Source organism: Schistocerca americana, chromosome 1 (assembly GCF_021461395.2).
Source record: "Schistocerca americana isolate TAMUIC-IGC-003095 chromosome 1, iqSchAmer2.1, whole genome shotgun sequence".
NCBI classification, from domain to species: domain Eukaryota; kingdom Metazoa; phylum Arthropoda; class Insecta; order Orthoptera; family Acrididae; genus Schistocerca; species Schistocerca americana.
Window position 1 is genome coordinate 1109900774 of NC_060119.1, and position 15815 is coordinate 1109916588.

General features: G+C 40.1%; 1 protein-coding gene across 6 annotated transcripts in view; it reads right to left on the bottom strand.

Moving 5' to 3' along the window:
* Nucleotides 1-15815, bottom strand: part of LOC124618523 (sorbin and SH3 domain-containing protein 1) — a 935475-nt gene that overhangs the window by 884647 nt on the left and 35013 nt on the right. The window lies entirely within an intron of this gene.

A 15815-nucleotide genomic window follows, 5' to 3' on the forward strand; every position in this document is an offset into this window, starting at 1 on the left:
GACATTGTGCATGCTCTGTTGCCTGTGTCTATGTGCCTGTGGTTCTGTCAGTGTGATCATGTGATGTATCTGACCCCAGGAATGTGTCAATAAAGTTTCCCCTTCCTGGGACAATGAATTCACTGTGTTCTTATTTCAATTTCCAGGAGTGTATAACAAATAACGAAAAGAAATTCAGTCCTTTATCGAGCGAAGACATAAGACTAAGACGCATAAGAATATATTTTTTCTCTGAATAGTCTTAAAATAGGATGGTTAGTATTTCACAGCATCTGGCACGTCCTGCCTAGTATTTCGCCGAGAATATTCATAGCTGTCGCTGTCGCGTGTGCAGCAGCGACAACATCCAAACATGTTTGAATTTAAATGTCGCCAGTTGTAACGGACGACAAGCAGTGACATGGACATCACTAACCCAGTTCTGTAAGTGTGTCACCTGAATCTGTTGCGTGTCATCATTCGCTTTCGTTTCTCAGTTAGGACACGGCCTAATGCCGCAGTATCGTACGTACCATAGGACGCAAGTGATTCACTGGTAGGGTCAGTGCCACGAGAAGCTACACACGTATTCTGCTTTTACCACCTCTACTGATACTAACACGAAAAGCACATCGGCAGTACGGTGACGTAAAATACCTCTTAGAAGGACAAGGTATTGGCATTTATGTTACTTGGCAAACTTTCCAATGAAAAAATAATTATTTAAATGCAATGTGTGTGCATTAAACTGACTGTTTCTCATCAGTGCTACCGTGAGGGGAAAGCAGAAAGATGGAAGGAGTATATAGAGGGTCTATACAAGGTCGATGTACTTGAGGACAATATTATGGAAATGGAAGAGGATGTAGATGAAGATGAAATGGGAGATACGATACTGCATGAAGAGTTTGACAGAGCACTGAAAGACCTGAGTCGAAACAAGGCCCCGGGAGTAGACAACATTCCATTAGAACTACTGACGGCCTTGGGAGAGCCAGTCCTGACAAAACTCTACCATCTGGTGAGCAAGATGTACGAGACAGGCGAAATACCCTCAGACTTCAGGAAGAATATAATAATTCCAATCCCAAAGAAACCAGGTGTTGACAGAACTATCAGTTTAATAAGTCACGGCTGCAAAATACTAACGCGAATTCTTTACAGACGAATGGAAAAACTGTTAGAAGCCGACCTCGGGGAAGATCAGTTTGGATTCCGTAGAAATGTTGGAACACGTGAGGCAATACTGACCTTACGACTTATCTTAGAAGGAAGATTAACGAAAGGCAAACCTACGTTTCTAGCATTTGTAGACTTAAATAAAGCTTTTGACAATGTTGACTGGAATACTCTCTTTCAAATTCTAAAGGTGGCAGGGGTAAAAAACAGGGAGCGAAAGGCTATTTTCAATTTGTACAGAAACTTGGTGGCAGTTATAAGAGTCGAGGGGCATGAAAGGGAAGCAGTGGTTGGGAAGGGAGTGAGACAGGGTTGTAGCCTGTCCCCGATGTTATTCAATCTGTATATTGAGCAAGCAGTAAAGGAAACAAAAGAAAAATTTGGAGTAGGTATTAAAATCGAGGGAGAAGAAATAAAAACTTTGAGGTTCGCCGATGACAATGTAATTCTGTCAGAGACAGCAAAGGACTTGGAAGAGCAGTTGAACGGAATAGACAGTGTCTTGAAAGGAGGGTATAAGATGAACATCAACAAAAGCAAAACGAGGATAATGGAATGTAGTCAAATTAAGTCGGGTGATACTGAGGCAATTAGATTAGGAAATGAGACACTTAAAGTATTAAAGGAGTTTTGCTATTTGGGGAGCAAAATAACTGATGATGGTCGAAGTAGAGAGGATATAAAATGTGGACTGGCAATGGCAAGCAAAGTGTTTCTGAAGAAGAGAAATTTGTTAACATCGAGTATAGATTTAAGTGTCAGGAAGTCGTTTTTGAAAGTATTTGTATGGAGTGTAGCCATGTATGGAAGTGAAACATGGACAATAAATAGTTTGGACAAGAAGAGAATAGAACCTTTTGAAATGTGGTGCTACAGAAGAATGCTGAAGATTAGATGGGCAGATCACGTAACTAATGAGGAGGTATTGAATAGGACTGGGGAGAAGAGAAGTTTGTGGCACAACTTGACTAGAAGAAGGGATCGGTTGGTAGGACATGTCCTGAGGCATCAAGGGATCACAAATTTTGTATTGGAGGGCAGCGTGGAGGGTAAAAATCGTAGAGGGAGACCAAGAGAAGAATATACTAAGCAGATTCAGAAGGATGTAGGTTGCAGTAGGTACTGGGAGATGAAGAAGCTTGCACAGGATAGATTAGCATGGAGAGCTGCATCAAACCAGTCTCAGGACTGAAGACCACAACAACAACAACAACAACCGTGTAAACATCCGTGTTTATCATACAAAAATTAACGGGAAAGAGGTATTAGCATAAAAAGTAACAAAATGATGAGAGAGAATAACCTACAATTATGAGTGAGAATAATCTAATGTAGGAGAGGAAGTGAAGCTGTGGGTCGTGGTAGGAGAACTCAGGTGGTAGTCAAACTCCGGTATATGCATTTAATTTGTCAGTAACATTCGAAAAAGCGCATATTCGGCTGCAAAGTGATAGACACGTTTTGCAGGTGAGTTCATCTTAACACCGACATGTTTCTAAAGTGAATTCCCAGCTGACTGAAACAGATACGGCAGAAAATCTTTCTCCCAGTAACATTACGAGTCATGATTTTACGAGCTAAATTCTTCCATAACAAAAACCGGCTGGAAAATTGAATGGCTGTACTCTTATTCATTTTTCATGGATCTACTCTCCTCTCTCTCTCTCTCTCTCTCTCTCTCTCTCTCTCTCTCTCTCTCTGTATGTGTCCCCCCCCCCTCCCCTCCCCCTCCCCCCCTCCCCCACACTCACAATTAAGCAGTTTGTCAACAAGAACTTTAAATTCAATCAAGATATGGGCAATATCCGCAATTTTAAGACTGTTTACGACGTCATTAGCATATTATCGCCAGACAACAAGCAGTATTTATTGCTAGTAGCGATGTCATCCGAGTTCTTGGACGCTTGTGTTGGAAACCATATTTGGGCTCGACTGCAAGTACTGCAGCGTTGAATATGGAAAGCGACTATGACAGAAGCCATACAGCAATAAGAAAAAAAGAAACAATTATGGTATACCAGACCACACATACTATTGGTCCGAGAATTTCCGCGCAAGATAATGCGTACACTATTTCGAAGATAATATTGCTAAATGGCGCTGTTAAATACAGATGTGTGACATGGGAACAAAATTACTGCCGTATATAAGAAGTTCCAACTAGATGTCGTCATGGTGAGACAGAATCCAAAATCATTAGATTGTATGACGCACCCAGGTGCAGATACAGAATCCGATCAGAATTCAGTAATGCTGAAGAGCACGTTGAAATTTAGAAGCAGCATATGATAGAAGCCACTGCGTCCACTGGAGAAGAGGAAATATCAGTTTGGCAGGATGTAACGATTCCTCAGGAAAACATCTGAAATGTTTTGTTAGGCTTTTGTAAGAAACTACATCCATTTCTACCCATAATGTCTGGTTTTTACACAAAACGCTCATGTTTTATGACTCTGGTTAGTCCGGTACAGACACCGAATTCGTCAAGATAAGGATAGTATGTTAGAAACCGCTGGTTGTAGAGAGGTTTATTGTGAGGACCAACGTATTTTTACGTAACTGATATACAGGACGTTTCACAGTTCCTGTTACAGACTTCTAGGGGTTATAGAAATGAGTTGTAAATAAAATCTGGTAAGGAACCCATGTCCGGAAACGTAAAGTTTGGAAATAAAGTTTGAAGATCAGATTGCTTTCAAATCTCCATTTTCACGGTACGGTACGTAAACGCAGAACTACACAATGCACGTTTCGATTCCGAGACGACTGGAAGCTATTTCGAATTCCAGCGGTTTTCCTACACCGTAACAGGTACAGTAACGTGTTTTTGGTGTTGCGTTCTGTTGTCCACCCCCTGTATCGATGCAACAAATCGCGGCTTAAGATTTCATCACAGAACGACGGTTGCCCCGAAAGTAATGCACCGCATTTCTTTCCTCAGCCGAAAACAATGCTACGAATGCGAAACATTTCGTACGTATTATTTGAAGTCTCCTGAATGAGCGCGCCAAGTTTTCGTCACTTCCGACAGATAAAGTAGCTGCAGAACAGTTTCAAAATGGCGTCTGTAGGTGATGTACGTTACAAGCAACTGCCGTCATTGAATTTATCAGTGCAGAGGAAGAAAGGGTGGGGAATATTCACAAATGCTTGTGCAAAGTCTATGGAGCGTCTGCTGTCGACAGAAGTACAGTTAGTCATTGGGCGCGGAAGGTGACGTCATCAGAAGGCGATTCGACGGAGTACCAAGATTTGCGGCGGTCGGGGAGACCATTTCAAGCTTTCGCACCTGACATGTTGAAGCGAGCTTTCACTTGCTTCTGGCCATTAAAGGATAAGGACTGTTACCGACAGGGCATATATGGCCTAGTTCCGCGCTGGAGGAAGGCCGTAGAACGGGATGGAGATCATGTGCAAAAATATGGTGTGAAGATAAAACACCATTCTTTCGTGTGTGTAATTCTCATTATCTTCAATAAAGAATTGTTGAAGAAAAAAAATGCAGTGCATTACTTTCGGGGCAACCCTTGTAATAAAGAAACATTTACTGAAAATGTTACGGTTTACATAAAGATGAATTGAAAAGTATTTCAGAAGTTTATTATATACTGACGACGACTTGAACACTGTTAAGTGTAAGGATATTAGAGTCCAACGAGGTCAGGAGACCGAAAATCAGACACACAACGTAGAGAGCAGGCAAATGTGTTAGCCTTTACGTTAGCGGAGGTAAACAGTATGGCTAGAGCACTCCGAATTGCAGGTGCTCTGGTGAGCTATCGCAGAGGAGAAGTTTGACTTAATAGAATTAACTGTTAACTCCATCAACCACCTAGATGCTGTTGTAAGGCGTCATAGCAGAAGATGATCACAATGACTCAACAATTAGAAATTTCGGGGAAAATCTTCAGCAGTTAGACTGGGATGAGGTGTACAAGGAACCCGATGCTAATTAAAATATAATTTATTTCATGATACATTTGTAAGACAATTTGAAAACTGTTTCCCCAAGAAAGTAGTTAAATCTAATTACAAGAAACCATACAAAAAACATGGCTTACTAAAGGAATAAAAAAATCTTGTAACCACGAAAGGAGACTGTATCTAACAACAAGAAAGAGTAATGATCCAGAAAGAGCCAAATATTATAAGAACTACTGTGCTACATCAAGAAAGGTTATTAAAAGGTCCAGAAGCATGTGCATCATGTTTGAGATTAATACCTCTGATAACAAAGTCAAAACAATTTGGAATATTATTACAAGGGAGACAGGGCAACCAAGAGTACAGGATGACGGCATTACCATCAAAGTGATTGGAAACTTGACAAGCAACAAGCCGGAAGTCAAAAACATTTTGAATAATCATTTTTTAAATGTTGTAGAAAAAATAGGATCTAAATGTTCGTTAGATGAAGCAAGGCAGTTAATGGAAGAGGCCTTACCCACACCATTTGATACAATTGAAATTCCACACACCTCTCCTTCTGAAATTAGGAAGATAATACTCTCTCAAGAATAAAAGCTCACATGGAATTGATGGCATTTTCAGCAGAATAATAAAATCTTGTTCCCAAGGAATAAGTGGTATTCTTAGCCACATATGTAATAGCTCTCTGAAGCAGGGTATTTTCCCAGATAGACCGAAGTATGCCATTGTTAAACCACTGAATAGAAAAGGGGATACGTCTGGTGTCAACAACTACCGCCCAATCCCTCTTCTGACTGCCTTATCCAAAATATCTTGAAAAAGTAATGTATTGTAAAGTAGCTTCACACCTTTGTAAAAATAAAGCTTTAACAAAATGTCACTTTGCTTTCCAGAAAAGTTTTTCAACGGAAAATGCTATATATACTTTCACTAATGAAATATTAAATGCTCTGAGTAACCGGAAGTCACCTGTTGGGATTTTTTGTGATCTATCAAAGGCTTTTGATTGTGTAAATCATGGAATACTTCTAGATAAGCTCAAGTTCTGTGGTATGATTGGGACAGCGCTCAAATGGTTTAAATCATACCTAACTGGAAGAGTGCAGAAAGTTGAAATAAGCAGTTCACATAATATGCAAAAAACTGATGATTTCTCAAACTGGGGAACAATCAAGAATGGGGTGCCACAAGGTTGGGTCTTGGGTCCTCTGCTGTTCTTAATATATATTAATGACTTGCCATTCTGTATTCATGAAGATGCAAAGCTGGTACTTTTTGCCGATGATACAAGTATAGCTATCACACCCAACAGACAAGAATTAACTGATGAAATTGTAACGATGTTTTGCAGAAAATCATTAAGTCGTTCTCTGCAAACGGGCTCTCATTAAACTTTGACAAAACACGGTATATACAGTTCCACACAGTAAATGGAATTACACCATTAATAAATATAGACTTCGATCAGAAATCGGTAGCTAAGGTAGAATATTCAAAATTTCTATGTGTATGCATAGATGAGGGGCTGAACTGGAAAAAACACACTCAAGGTCTGCTGAAAAGTTTGAGTTCAGCTGCTTATGCTATTAAGGTCACTGCAAATTTTGGCGATATACAGCTCAGTAAATTAGCTTACCACGCCTATTTTCACTCTCTGCTTTCGTATGGTATCATATTCTGGGGTAACTCATCATTGAGTAAAAGAGTGTTCATTGCACAAAAGCGTGTGATCAGAATAATTGCTGGAGCTCATCCAAGTACATCCTGCAGACACTTATTTAAGGGTATACGGAATGAGTTTTTCGATGAAAAAATCGATTTTTGGGTAAATGCATTTTCGAAAAATTTAGACTCTCCCGTTTAATACCATGTATAAAATATTTGGATGACGTGAATAGAACTATTTTAAATATTTTTTAAAAAATAATTTCGACACACGACGTTCCGCACCTTGTATATAGACAGCCTTGCCAGAGATACAATTGAGCACAAGAGAGTTAGCTTTTCTGTTGGCTACACTGCTAGACAGTTGACAATAGATTCTGCACCATTTGTATTGTTTCCTTTGTGAGTACATCCATGTCATTGTTGTGAAAGTCGTAGGTGGAGAAGTCATTGAGTTTTCTTTCCTTCAACATGCCAAGACCTAGTCTGAAGGTATTTATAAAGCGTGTACATTGGTGCAAGAAAGTAAAGGTACTAAAAATTCGTCTGATTCATCTTCATCAGTATCTGATGTCCCAGTAGCGACTAACCTCAACACTGGTAGTGATACATTGAGTGATGCTGCTGCCACTACACCGGAAAGTGCTTCAAGAAGAAAACTAGCTGGAATTGAAGAAGAATACAAGAAACTAAATGCTGGGACTACAAAATATGAGTTAATTAACATCTTTTTATTATCAGACGTTTTGGAGAACAATGTGTGCTGCAAACAATGCGGAAAATGTGGTGTTTCATTGAAAACAAACTTACATGTGGACTTGCTTGTGAATTAGAGTTGATGTGCAGTTATTGCAAACACAGTGTTAATTTCTTCAATTCTTCACATGTTACTGCTATATACGATATAAACATTAGACTGGTTTATGGATTACTGTGTATAGGAAAGGGCAGGGCTGCCGGTGCCATGTTGTGTGGTGTGATGAACCTCCCTCCTCGACCTTCAAAATTTAACAAACACATAATTGCAATAGGTTCTGCTGTAGAAGATGTGGCACAGGAAAATGTGAAAGATGCTGTTGAGAAAGCAGTTGTTGAAAATAATAATAGCAGAGACTTGTTCATAGCTTTTGATGGAAGCTGGCAGAAGAGAGGCCACACATCTCTGAATGGTGTAGTAACAGCTACAAGTGTGGAAACTGGTAAGGTAGTTGATGTGGCAATACTTTCCAAGCATTGCAGATGCAAGGAGAAAATGAAAACTAAACATGAAGAGGAGTGTTTGGCAAATTACTGTGGGTCAAGTGGTGGTATGGAAGTTGCTGGTGTAAGAAGTATTTATCAATGCTCAGTAAAATGGTACAACGTTAGATACATAAATTATCTTGGAGATGGTGACTCAAAGGCTTTCAAAGAAATTGAGGAACTGGGACCCTATGGTAACGATGCGAAAATTTCCAAACTGGAGTTCGTTGGTCATGTTCAGAAAAGGATGGGATCAAGACTTCGACGGCTCAAAGCTAGAACGAAAGACAAGAAATTGAGCGATGGAAAAACTTTAGATGGAAAAATAGACTGACAGATGCTACAATAGATCATATTCAGATGTGCTATGGTCTATCAATAAGACAGAATACAGCAGATGCAGAATTAATGAGAAGAGCAGTCTGGGCTCAATTTTTTCATACACCTTCAAACAATGAGAATCCCCAACATGGGCTATGTCCAAAAGGAGACGATAGTTGGTGCAAGGCAAAGTAACTAAGAAACAATACAATCACCCTCATCACCTGTCACCTGCCATAATGGATGAAATTAAACCAATATTCCGAGACCTCGCAGATATTAGTCTACTAAAGAAATGTCTTCATGGCCGGACTCAAAATCCAAATGAGTGTGTGAACCATGTGATATGGAATAGACTACCTAAAACTGTGTTTGTGGGTATAAACACACTTCACTTTCGCGTTTATGATGCTGTTTCATCATTGAATCAGGGCAATATAACAAAGTGCAAAGTTCTGCAGAAGTTGGGGCTCTGTGTAGGACTACGAACTGCCGCAGCTATGTTTTCTTTGGACAAGGAACGGCTCAGGCCTTCAGATAATGCCATAAAAGTATATTCAAAGATGGCTACACAGCATAGCAGAGCCATCAAGAGGAAGCTGTTGGACGATTCTGATGATCCAAGCTATGGAGCAGGCTTGTACTGAAGTAAAAACTTTGAAGCTAATTTCCCGTAACTAAAATTTTTTGTGTACAAGGTACATTTTCTCAGGGCCTATTTACAGTAGAAAGATGAAATTTTCTGTAGTTGTTCCTTAAGACCTTCTAATATATCTGAATTAAAAGATATGTGGAATTATTTTGTATTAATGGATGTAAATTTTAAAATACTTGTTAAAATGTATAACTTTTTTTAACATTTATAAAAAATAAAATATCTGAAAAACTATACATTATTTTTTTCAAAATTAATAATTCAGCATAAAAGCAGAACATATCTCTGCGTTCTGTGAAAAAATCAAGAGTATCGTCCAAATAACAAATGAGAAAATGTTCCTAACTTTCAGCTCAATTTAACATTGTAAGCACAGGGCGTTCCATATACCCTTAAAGAGCTAGGGATCTTCACTGTAGCCTCACAATATATATATATTCACTTATGAAATTTGTTATTAACAATCCGAGTGAATTCAGAAGTAATAGCAGTGTACATGGCTATAACACTAGGAGAAAGGATGATCTTCACTACTCAAGGTTAAATCTAACTTTGGCTCAGAAGGGGGTAAATTATGCTGCCACAAAAGTCTTTGGTCACTTACCTAATAGCATCAGAAGTCTGACAGATAGCCATATAGCATTTAAAAGGAAATTAAAAGAATTTCTGAATGGCAACTGCTTCTACTCATTAGATGAATTTTTGGATATACTAAGTGGGTAATTTCCCCACCCCCCGCCCCTGAAAAAGTTAAGTGTCATGTAATACTTTGCGTAATGTAATATCTTGTAGAGACACCTTTTATTAACCTGACACGTTCCACATCATTACGAAGTGTCGCATTCGTGATCTATGGAACAAGTACTGATCTAGTCTGATCTAATCTAATCAAACAGGCACGTCTTAGCAAAGACAGCAAGCTGGATTCTTGCCCTTGGAACTGAAACGTCAGTGGGTTACCACAGGTTAAAATGAGATAGGTAAAGCCTCTAGGATAGCGGTCCCCATTCACGAGAGGGCTCAGGGCGAGGCCAAGTGACGTAAGACACTGTTGATGCTACCCATAATAAACAGGGCGGTGACATGTAGTTTTCAGCTGAACTTGGAGCTTGAAAATGTACAGTCAAGAAACATCCTGACCTACGAAGTAGGAGGAGGGAAATGATCTAAACGTGGTTGGCCAGAGGCATCAGGCAAGTGGAGAGCTCAACGTCAGACTGACCGATGATTGTAAAGTGCCAGTGGAATGGCGGCCGCACTATAGATAGAAATAGTGGGCCCCTCCACAATCCTTTAAAAATATGATTCTTAAATTCAAGAGAGTTCTCAGTCTGACCGCTGGGGTGCCAACTTCGTGTCGCTCGTGGACAACCTCGGTTAAGTCTGACAAGCCTGGTTTTTTTGTCACGTGGAGTGCTGCTCTCGAAGTTTGCACTTTACAATATTTCTAGTGTTTGCTTTTTTCTGTTACCTGTCATCTAACGGACACAAAAACTGATTTCTGTTGTGCAACCAGCTGCGTTATTTGCTTTTTCTAATGTTCAGGATTAACTTTCAGTGTAACAGTCAGTCTGACTGCGTTAACCCCAATATGCATGTCCTGGGTCCAATGGACACAGCGAGAGTTTTCACATTTCATTGCTGTATGAAATCATTAAAACTGAGCTCCTGCTCATCATTTGTGCTCACTTGCAATATTCGATAACACATTAAAGTTACTGTTAGAAATCTGTATCATTAGTTTTAAGTGGCCCTGTTTTCTTCTTTATACCACACATTTACACAACCTAGGTTCGATGGACGCTGTGATTATGTCGTAGCGTCATTGTATTTGTTTGGGTGTATTCAATTACAGTTTTTTAGAATTCTGAGAATACATAATTGACACACATATGTGTTGTTGGATTTCAGAAAATACATTGTTACAACTAACAACTCCGTTTAGCTGCCAGAAAGCATACACCTGTTTTGTGTATGAAAGTAAAGTACTGAAGTAGATGGTTGCGAGTACATGACGCAGTACAGAAATGTTCTGGGAGTTTGCTACACAGTGAAAAAGATTTGGGCTTTACCACAGTGAAGAGCCTTGCAGGCAATATTGCAAGTACAGCGAGAAATGTTACTGTAGATAATTTTTTTGCAAGTACACCATTTGCACTACACCCTTTGGGGTAAAAACTTAACTGTTGAGGACAAATGAAACAAGAATTCTAAAAGAGATGAAGCCAAATAGTAGAAGACAGGTAACGTCAAGTCTATTTACATTTACGTAAGAAATGATAGCAGTTAGCTTTTCGCAAAAGAAAAACACGTTTGCTCTGTTCATAAATACCATGTATCATGCTCTATAAACGACCAAAGCCTGAGATCGTGAAATTTTATAAACAGGCGAAGGATGGTGTGAATTTTGTAGATCAGCTTCTGCACAAATATACACGCAAAAGACAAACTAAACGCTGCTCATGGCTCTCCGGTGCAACATAATAGACGTATGCACTCTAAATGCCTTTATTCTTTACTTAACACATCATCCCACATAGCACCATGAGTTTTGGTACAAGTGGACACTTTCCACGAAGGAACTTTCAGTGAAGTTGATCCAACCGTTTATGGCCAGAAGATCTCATTCTTTTCTACAGAAATCCATATACCTGGATATGGTGAAGTTCATTACTGTCACTCAAACGCAAAACAGCAGTAGCAATAACAACACCACGTTGGGCCATCGGAAGAGGAACTGTTCGTTGTATTTAGCTTCAAAGGACAGAAAAAACAAAGACAATGTGCAGTTAGTCCACAAAACATATGGGCAAGGAAAATAGCAGTGTGGTGCAACAACTGTAAAAATTAGTGTGATGCTTTCCTGTTGAATGATTGGTTCTTTGTCGATATCATAATTACCAATTCGTGAACAGTTTGTGATAAATAATATTGGTGGCTTACGTTTCAGTTTCACGTTGCAGTTTATTCAAAGAAAATTATTCAGGATTAAACATGTAGTGTTTTTAACTTAATAAAACTGGTAAAATGATCTCAGCTGTCTTATATTATACTGATAAGCCTTAAAAGAAAACATAGGTGGGTGATCACACCCATCAAATACTTTTTTTTCATTTAAAATGTCATATTAGACCCAAACGGTCCATTGGACAAAGGATCAGTATTGTGTTGTATGTTAACCGGGGACATAGAAACGACGGAGAGGCTCCGTCCCCGCCGTAGCCGCAGTGGTCCACAACCCCACGACGACTACCGCAGACCACTTCACCCCTCCGCCACCCTACACCGAATCCAGGGTTATTGTGCGGTTCGGCCTCCGGTGGACCCCCCAGGGAACGTCTCACACCAGACGACTGTAATCCCTATGTTTGCGTGGCAGAGTAATGGTGGTGTACAAGTACGTGGAGAACTGGTTCGCGCAGCAATCGCCGACACAGTGTAGCTGAGGCGGAATAAGGGGAACCAGCCCGCATTCGCCGAGGCAGATGGAAAACCGCCCAAGAACCATCCACAAATCCGCTGGGCGGATTCTTATCAGGGACCAGGCGCTCCTTCCCGCTCTGGAAAGCCGTGCGTTAGACGGCACGGCTAACCGGGCGGACTAAGGGTATGTAAATGTACAAAAGATAAGGTCATACATAGAACGGTTAATGAGTTCCTTGAATCTCCTGCTGTGAGCGTCCTATCGTGTCCCAAAACCCGCGTCTCTTGCAGATACAAAGTGACAGTGTTTGGCGCTCATCGAAGCAAGCATCTTGCCTTCAATGGAAGTTCGTTTTCTGCAATTGCTCCTAACAGGTCGGGAACTGCAGATGAGCTGTAACCCCTTGTCTTCCCTCTATCCCTTCTTAGGACATGACAAGATGTCTACAAATGGATTTCACTATTTGTCGGCTGACCGAGAGGTTGCTTTCCCTATAATGACGTTATGTCCAAGCTATATCATTTGTATTTATTGGTATTCAAAACCGGTTGCTTGGCAGTTCTATTACTGTTTTATCAACCTGTGAATGTATGTGTGGGTTCTGACCCAGTGCTGATGTGGAAGTGTTCAACCAGTGTTATAAAAAATGTTAGCTTGTCCAAATGGGACGAATGATATGTACATCATCGCGTCGTTAAATAACAAAATTGTTAGTCTACACCCTCAAAATTTTTTTGTTGTTGTAATGAATATTGTTTCACGGCATTTGAATTGTTACTTAGTGGCATTTTTCGTACTATTACTATTTCTTATATATTTGACTCCTCAGTTTTAACGTAATGCTTTACGTAAATCAAGAACGATATACTTCAAACTTCCCACGCCAAATTGTGCGTGCTATGTTTTACATTAAGTAACCGTGTATGTTTGATGTCATGTATGTATGGGTTCTGACCCAGTGCTTATGCGGAACCATATAACCATTGTTATAATGATGTTCGCTTGTCCAAAGGGACAAATGAGATGTACATCATCATATCATAACAAAATTGTTTGTCTACACCTTCAAAACTTTTTTTATAATGAGTATTGTGTTTCACGGCATTTTAATTATTGCGTAATGGCATTTTCGTACTATTACTATTTTTATATATTTGACTCCTTAGTCGTAACATAACAGTTTACGTAAATCACTAACGTTGTACTTCTAACTTCTCACGCCAGATGGTGGGTACTATGTTTTTTAAAAAACTGTCCATTTCATGTTATTCATATATTATTCTTTTTCCTTTTCTTTTTCTCTTTTACTTGTCCTGCACTCTGACAACTTATTATCGATCTGTTTAATGTTTTGTAAGTTAGTTTTTCAAAAAACAACACGCCAGTGTATTTTAGATGTTTCCTTCCCCCTTTGTCTGCTATGTTTTTTATGTACAGTTTAAATTTGAATTACTTAATGAGTCACAAATGCACAAGAGGTATTTTTGTGTTAATATCTTGCAAAACCAGTAATATTAAGTGTTCACGTGACACATGTCACATAGAGGGCGTTCCAAGCTTTGTCACACCGAGATCTGCTGCACAGGTGCATGTAAACAGCGGTCTCAGTTTATCTGATCGGTCTAAGTTTGTGGTTATAGCTTGATACCAGTGCCTACCAATTTTAATTGTATATTACAGGTATGTTCCTACCAACTATTATGTTCATACGCAGGTGTAGTCGTGATTTTCGGTTTTATACTCTCTGATCGTTATGTGAAAATTTTTAACTTCTAGCACTGAGGATGGTCACTAAGTGACCGAAAATCGATTTTACTGACAATAAAACAACAAAATACGGCCAATGCCGATTTCCCTTCCAATTCTACAGGGTGTTACAAAAAGGTACGGCCAAAGTTTCAGGAAACATTCCTCACACACAAATAAAGAAAAGATGTTACGTGGACATGTGTCCGGAAACGCTTAATTTCCATGCTAGAGCTCATTTTAGTTTCGTCAGTATGTACTGTACTTCCTCGATTTACCGCCAGTTGGCCCAAATGAAGGAAGGTAATGTTGACTTCGGTGCTTGTGTTGACATGCGAATCATTGCTCTGCAGTACTAACATCAAGCACATCAGTACGTAGCATCAACAGGTTAGTGTTCATCACGAACGTGGTTTTTGCAGTCAGTGCAATGTTTACAAATGCGGAGTTGGCAGATGCCCATTTGATGTATGGATTAGCACGGGGCAATAGCCGTGGCGCGGTACGTTTGTATCGAGACAGATTTCAAGAACGAAGGTGTTCCAACAGGAAGACGTTCGAAGCAATTGATTGGCGTCTTAGGGAGCACGGAACATTCCAGCTTATGACTCACGGCCGGGGAAGACCTAGAACGACGTGGACACCTGCAATGGACGAGGCAATTCTTCGTGCAGTTGACGACAACCCTAATGTCAGCGTCAGAGAAGTTGCTGCTGTACAAGGTAACGTTGACCACGTCACTGTATGGAGAGTGCTACGGGAGAATCAGTTGTTTCCTTACCATGTACAGCTTGTGCAGGTACTATCAGCAGGTGATTGGCCTCCACGGGTACACTTCTGCGAATGGTTCATCCAACAATGTGTCAACCATCATTTCAGTCCAAATGTTCTCTTTACGGATGAGGCTACATTCCAACGTGATCAAATTATAAATTTTCACAATCAACATGTGTGGGCTGACGAGAATCCGCACGCAATTGTGCAATCACGTCATCAACACAGATTTTCTGTGAACGTTTGGGCAGGCATTGTTGGTGATGTCTTGATTGGGCCCCATGTTCTTCCACCTTCGCTCAATGGAGCACATTATCATGATTTCATACGGGATACTCTACCTGTGCTGCTAGAACATGTGCCTTTACAAGTAAGACACAACATGTGGTTCATGCACGATGGAGCTCCTGCACATTTCAGTCGAAGTGTTCGTACGCTCCACAACAACGGATTCGGTGACCGATGGATTGGTAGAGGCGGACCAATTCCATGGTCTCCACGCTCTCCTGACCTCAACCCACTTGACTTTCATTTATGGGGGCATTTGAAAGCTCTTGTCTACGCAATCCCGGTACCAAATGTAGAGACTCTACGTGCTCGTATTGTGGACGGCTGTGATACAATACGCCATTCTCCAGGGCTGCATCAGCGCATCAGGGATTCCATGCGACGGAGGGTGGATGCATATATCCTCGCTAACTGAGGACATTTTGAACATTTTCTGTAACAAAGTGTTTGAAGTCACGCTGGTACGTTCTGTTGCTGTGTGTTTCCATTCCATGATTAATGTGATTTGAAGAGAAGTAATGAAATGAGCTCTAACATGGAAAGTAAGCGTTTCCGGGTACATGTCCACATAACATATTTTCTTTCTTTGTGTGTGAGGAATGTTTCCTGAAA